This window comes from Argiope bruennichi, chromosome 9 (genome assembly GCF_947563725.1).
Source record: "Argiope bruennichi chromosome 9, qqArgBrue1.1, whole genome shotgun sequence".
Lineage (NCBI taxonomy): Eukaryota > Metazoa > Arthropoda > Arachnida > Araneae > Araneidae > Argiope > Argiope bruennichi.
This window is the reverse complement of record NC_079159.1, coordinates 93,834,556-93,839,555: the sequence shown is the minus strand read 5'-3', so window position 1 is coordinate 93,839,555 and position 5,000 is coordinate 93,834,556. Positions and strand designations below refer to the sequence as shown.

The window sequence follows — 5,000 nt, the reverse complement described above, 5'->3', positions numbered from 1 at the left end:
ACTTCGTTCTGAAATCGCGTTTTTTCATATCTCGAATGGAAGTTTTAGTTACATTTACGTCCGCATTTTATGCTACACTACGCTTGTTTTGTGTAAGACGTCGTTTTTCGCAGGGTCATCAGATGAAGAGGACGACAACTTCAATCCCATGCTCGCCATATAATTCCAAGACAAGTCTTGTTATTTTTTTCGAAAAGAGAGGCCAAGATTTCTAGTCCAAAAATTTCGCGAAGTCCGGAAATTCGCGATATACTTGAAAAAAAAACGATATATGCCTTCGTTTCCATCCCAATTGCACCGAATTGGTATTCGACATTCACTAAATTTTGAGTTCCGTTCGAATTTGAGAATTCCGGAAATGTTGCAATTCAACAATTAATCACCCATGTAGAAGTAAGTCTACGTAGACTTAAAAGAGAGCTGCAACAAAATCCTACCGCCAGAAACTTTTTTGCGAAGAATTCATCGTAGTCGGCAGGATTCGAACCTGCGCGGGAATAACCCAATAGATTTCAAGTCCATCGCCGTAACCACTCGGCCACGAATACCCGTTCGGAGCAAAGATTTGCCTTTGTAGGTATTACCGAAAAGTATCTAAAACTCTCTCACCAACGCGTTCGAAAGAATAGATTAAAAATTTCGGCAAATTTTCCTTTCGATCCGGTGAACGAGTGTCTCTGCAAACAAAATAAAAAAATTAAAAACATTGGCGTAGTTGCGAGCCCGATAGGATTCGAACCTGCAATCTCCTGATCCGTAGTCAGGCGCGTTGTCCGTTGCGCCACGGGCCCGACGTTCCGCGTCCTTCGTAATGCTTTGCAGTTTCTTTCCATTCGTTACTGTCGACGTCACATGTTCAAAAAGATTCTGCTCCCGCCCGAACAGGGACTCGAACCCTGGACCGTTAGGTTAAAAGCCTAACGCTCTACCGACTGAGCTATCCGGGCTCGTACGCTCTACTCTGTGAAACTTCCAGTTTTCCTTCCCTTATGCTTCGTCTTAAACATCGCACAGCATGAGGTAACGTAATCAAAGTAAACACGATTTGCCCTCCCACGTCTCTCGTGTCTCTTTGGCAACAAGTCGCAACGGGAACATTTTAAGACAAATCTTCGTTCAAACGCCGACTCGCTCCTGTAAAAAATGTCGCCCAACGTGGGGCTCGAACCCACGACCCTGAGATTAAGAGTCTCATGCTCTACCGACTGAGCTAACCGGGCTGCCAACGATCTCGGATTGCAGTTAACGTGTCAAAAACTATATCCGTTATAATATCGCATTTTCTCGCTAAAGTCGATCGGTCGCTTTTTTATATATATCTGGAATGCAATACACTACACGTGGAATTCCTGAATCTCACTGGTGTAGTCATGGCCGAGTGGTTAAGGCGATGGACTAGAAATCCATTGGGATCTTCCCGCGTAGGTTCGAATCCTACTGACTACGTACTTGCACCAAAGGTATCAGCTTCTTACTTCGTTCTGAAATCGCGTTTTTTCATATCTCGAATGGAAGTTTTAGTTACATTTACGTCCGCATTTTATGCTACACTACGCTTGTTTTGTGTAAGACGTCGTTTTTCGGAGGGTCATCAGATGAAGAGGACGACAACTTCAATCCCATGCTCGCCATATAATTCCAAGACAAGTCTTGTTATTTTTTTCGAAAAGAGAGGCCAAGATTTCTAGTCCAGAAATTTCGCGAAGTCCGGAAATTCGCGATATACTTGAAAAAAAAACGATATATGCCTTCGTTTCCATCCCAATTGCACCGAATTGGTATTCGACATTCACTAAATTTTGAGTTCCGTTCGAATTTGAGAATTCCGGAAATGTTGCAATTCAACAATTAATCACCCATGTAGAAGTAAGTCTACGTAGACTTAAAAGAGAGCTGCAACAAAATCCTACCGCCACAAACTTTTTTGCGAAGAATTCATCGTAGTCGGCAGGATTCGAACCTGCGCGGGAATAACCCAATAGATTTCAAGTCCATCGCCGTAACCACTCGGCCACGAATACCCGTTCGGAGCAAAGATTTGCCTTTGTAGGTATTACCGAAAAGTATCTAAAACTCTCTCACCAACGCGTTCGAAAGAATAGATTAAAAATTTCGGCAAATTTTCCTTTCGATCCGGTGAACGAGTGTCTCTGCAAACAAAATAAAAAAATTAAAAACATTGGCGTAGTTGCGAGCCCGCCAGTATTCGAACCTGGAATCTCCTGATCCGTAGTCAGACGCGTTGTCCGTTGCGCCACGGGCACGACGTTCTGCGTCCTTCGTAATGCTTTGCAGTTTCTTTCCATTCGTTACTGTCGACGTCACATGTTCAAAAAGATTCTGCTCCCGCCCGAACAGGGACTCGAACCCTGGACCGTTAGGTTAAAAGCCTAACGCTCTACCGACTGAGCTATCCGGGCTCGTACGCTCTACTCTGTGAAACTTCCAGTTTTCCTTCCCTTATGCTTCGTCTTAAACATCGCACAGCATGAGGTAACGTAATCAAAGTAAACACGATTTGCCCTCCCACGTCTCTCGTGTCTCTTTGGCAACAAGTCGCAACGGGAACATTTTAAGACAAATCTTCGTTCAAACGCCGACTCGCTCCTGTAAAAAATGTCGCCCAACGTGGGGCTCGAACCCACGACCCTGAGATTAAGAGTCTCATGCTCTACCGACTGAGCTAACCGGGCTGCCAACGATCTCGGATTGCAGTTAACGTGTCAAAAACTATATCCGTTATAATATCGCATTTTCTCGCTAAAGTCGATCGGTCGCTTTTTTATATATATCTGGAATGCAATACACTACACGTGGAATTCCTGAATCTCACTGGTGTAGTCATGGCCGAGTGGTTAAGGCGATGGACTAGAAATCCATTGGGATCTTCCCGCGTAGGTTCGAATCCTACTGACTACGTAATTGCACCAAAGGTATCAGCTTTTTACTTCGTTCTGAAATCGCGTTTTTTCATATCTCGAATGGAAGTTTTAGTTACATTTACGTCCGCATTTTATGCTACACTACGCTTGTTTTGTGTAAGACGTCGTTTTTCGCAGGGTCATCAGATGAAGAGGACGACAACTTCAATCCCATGCTCGCCATATAATTCCAAGACAAGTCTTGTTATTTTTTTCGAAAAGAGAGGCCAAGATTTCTAGTCCAGAAATTTCGCGAAGTCCGGAAATTCGCGATATACTTGAAAAAAAAACGATATATGCCTTCGTTTCCATCCCAATTGCACCGAATTGGTATTCGACATTCACTAAATTTTGAGTTCCGTTCGAATTTGAGAATTCCGGAAATGTTGCAATTCAACAATTAATCACCCATGTAGAAGTAAGTCTACGTAGACTTAAAAGAGAGCTGCAACAAAATCCTACCGCCACAAACTTTTTTGCGAAGAATTCATCGTAGTCGGCAGGATTCGAACCTGCGCGGGAATAACCCAATAGATTTCAAGTCCATCGCCGTAACCACTCGGCCACGAATACCCGTTCGGAGCAAAGATTTGCCTTTGTAGGTATTACCGAAAAGTATCTAAAACTCTCTCACCAACGCGTTCGAAAGAATAGATTAAAAATTTCGGCAAATTTTCCTTTCGATCCGGTGAACGAGTGTCTCTGCAAACAAAATAAAAAAATTAAAAACATTGGCGTAGTTGCGAGCCCGCCAGGATTCGAACCTGGAATCTCCTGATCCGTAGTCAGGCGCGTTGTCCGTTGCGCCACGGGCCCGACGGTCCGCGTCCTTCGTAATGCTTTGCAGTTTCTTTCCATTCGTTACTGTCGACGTCACATGTTCAAAAAGATTCTGCTCCCGCCCGAACAGGGACTCGAACCCTGGACCGTTAGGTTAAAAGCCTAACGCTCTACCGACTGAGCTATCCGGGCTCGTACGCTCTACTCTGTGAAACTTCCAGTTTTCCTTCCCTTATGCTTCGTCTTAAACATCGCACAGCATGAGGTAACGTAATCAAAGTAAACACGATTTGCCCTCCCACGTCTCTCGTGTCTCTTTGGCAACAAGTCGCAACGGGAACATTTTAAGACAAATCTTCGTTCAAACGCCGACTCGCTCCTGTAAAAAATGTCGCCCAACGTAGGGCTCGAACCCACGACCCTGAGATTAAGAGTCTCATGCTCTACCGACTGAGCTAGCCGGGCTGCCAACGATCTCGGATTGCAGTTAACGTGTCAAAAACTATATCCGTTATAATATCGCATTTTCTCGCTAAAGTCGATCGGTCGCTTTTTTATATATATCTGGAATGCAATACACTACACGTGGAATTCCTGAAACTGACTGGTGTAGTCATGGCCGAGTGGTTAAGGCGATGGACTAGAAATCCATTGGGATCTTCCCGCGTAGGTTCGAATCCTACTGACTACGTACTTGCACCAAAGGTATCAGCTTTTTACTTCGTTCTGAAATCGCGTTTTTTCATATCTCGAATGGAAGTTTTAGTTACATTTACGTCCGCATTTTATGCTACACTACGCTTGTTTTGTGTAAGACGTCGTTTTTCGGAGGGTCATCAGATGAAGAGGACGACAACTTCAATCCCATGCTCGCCATATAATTCCAAGACAAGTCTTGTTATTGTTTTCGAAAAGAGAGGCCAAGATTTCTAGTCCAGAAATTTCGCGAAGTTCGGAAATTCGCGATATATTTGAAAAAAAAACGATATATGCCTTCGTTTCCATCCCAATTGCACCGAATTGGTATTCGACATTCACTAAATTTTGAGTTCCGTTCGAATTTGAGAATTCCGGAAATGTTGCAATTCAACAATTAATCACCCATGTAGAAGTAAGTCTACGTAGACTTAAAAGAGAGCAGCAACAAAATCCTACCGCCAAAAACTTTTTTGCGAAGAATTCATCGTAGTCGGCAGGATTCGAACCTGCGCGGGAATAACCCAATGGATTTCAAGTCCATCGCCTTAACCACTCGGCCACGACTACCCGTTCGGAGCAAAGATTTGCCTTTGTAGGTAT

At 43.9% G+C, this 5,000-nt stretch overlaps 15 non-coding genes across 15 annotated transcripts; 3 read left to right on the top strand and 12 right to left on the bottom strand.

Annotated features, from left to right (window-relative positions):
* Positions 1-466: 466 nt before the first annotated feature.
* Trnas-uga (transfer RNA serine (anticodon UGA)) lies at positions 467-548 on the bottom strand. Its single transcript has one exon. It is a non-coding gene; the product is annotated as a tRNA-Ser (tRNA).
* Positions 549-718: 170 nt separating this feature from the next.
* On the bottom strand, positions 719-791 carry Trnar-acg (transfer RNA arginine (anticodon ACG)). The gene has a single exon. It is a non-coding gene; the product is annotated as a tRNA-Arg (tRNA).
* An 83-nt stretch (positions 792-874) lies between these two features.
* Trnak-uuu (transfer RNA lysine (anticodon UUU)) lies at positions 875-947 on the bottom strand. The gene has a single exon. It is a non-coding gene; the product is annotated as a tRNA-Lys (tRNA).
* Positions 948-1,147: 200 nt separating this feature from the next.
* Trnak-cuu (transfer RNA lysine (anticodon CUU)) lies at positions 1,148-1,220 on the bottom strand. Its single transcript has one exon. It is a non-coding gene; the product is annotated as a tRNA-Lys (tRNA).
* Positions 1,221-1,364: 144 nt separating this feature from the next.
* Trnas-aga (transfer RNA serine (anticodon AGA)) lies at positions 1,365-1,446 on the top strand. Its single transcript has one exon. It is a non-coding gene; the product is annotated as a tRNA-Ser (tRNA).
* A 493-nt stretch (positions 1,447-1,939) lies between these two features.
* Trnas-uga (transfer RNA serine (anticodon UGA)) lies at positions 1,940-2,021 on the bottom strand. Its single transcript has one exon. It is a non-coding gene; the product is annotated as a tRNA-Ser (tRNA).
* Positions 2,022-2,347: 326 nt separating this feature from the next.
* On the bottom strand, positions 2,348-2,420 carry Trnak-uuu (transfer RNA lysine (anticodon UUU)). Its single transcript has one exon. It is a non-coding gene; the product is annotated as a tRNA-Lys (tRNA).
* A 200-nt stretch (positions 2,421-2,620) lies between these two features.
* Positions 2,621-2,693, bottom strand: Trnak-cuu (transfer RNA lysine (anticodon CUU)). Its single transcript has one exon. It is a non-coding gene; the product is annotated as a tRNA-Lys (tRNA).
* Positions 2,694-2,837: 144 nt separating this feature from the next.
* Trnas-aga (transfer RNA serine (anticodon AGA)) lies at positions 2,838-2,919 on the top strand. Its single transcript has one exon. It is a non-coding gene; the product is annotated as a tRNA-Ser (tRNA).
* A 493-nt stretch (positions 2,920-3,412) lies between these two features.
* Trnas-uga (transfer RNA serine (anticodon UGA)) lies at positions 3,413-3,494 on the bottom strand. Its single transcript has one exon. It is a non-coding gene; the product is annotated as a tRNA-Ser (tRNA).
* A 170-nt stretch (positions 3,495-3,664) lies between these two features.
* On the bottom strand, positions 3,665-3,737 carry Trnar-acg (transfer RNA arginine (anticodon ACG)). Its single transcript has one exon. It is a non-coding gene; the product is annotated as a tRNA-Arg (tRNA).
* Positions 3,738-3,820: 83 nt separating this feature from the next.
* Trnak-uuu (transfer RNA lysine (anticodon UUU)) lies at positions 3,821-3,893 on the bottom strand. The gene has a single exon. It is a non-coding gene; the product is annotated as a tRNA-Lys (tRNA).
* Positions 3,894-4,093: 200 nt separating this feature from the next.
* On the bottom strand, positions 4,094-4,166 carry Trnak-cuu (transfer RNA lysine (anticodon CUU)). Its single transcript has one exon. It is a non-coding gene; the product is annotated as a tRNA-Lys (tRNA).
* A 144-nt stretch (positions 4,167-4,310) lies between these two features.
* Positions 4,311-4,392, top strand: Trnas-aga (transfer RNA serine (anticodon AGA)). The gene has a single exon. It is a non-coding gene; the product is annotated as a tRNA-Ser (tRNA).
* Positions 4,393-4,885: 493 nt separating this feature from the next.
* Positions 4,886-4,967, bottom strand: Trnas-uga (transfer RNA serine (anticodon UGA)). The gene has a single exon. It is a non-coding gene; the product is annotated as a tRNA-Ser (tRNA).
* Positions 4,968-5,000: the final 33 nt, after the last annotated feature.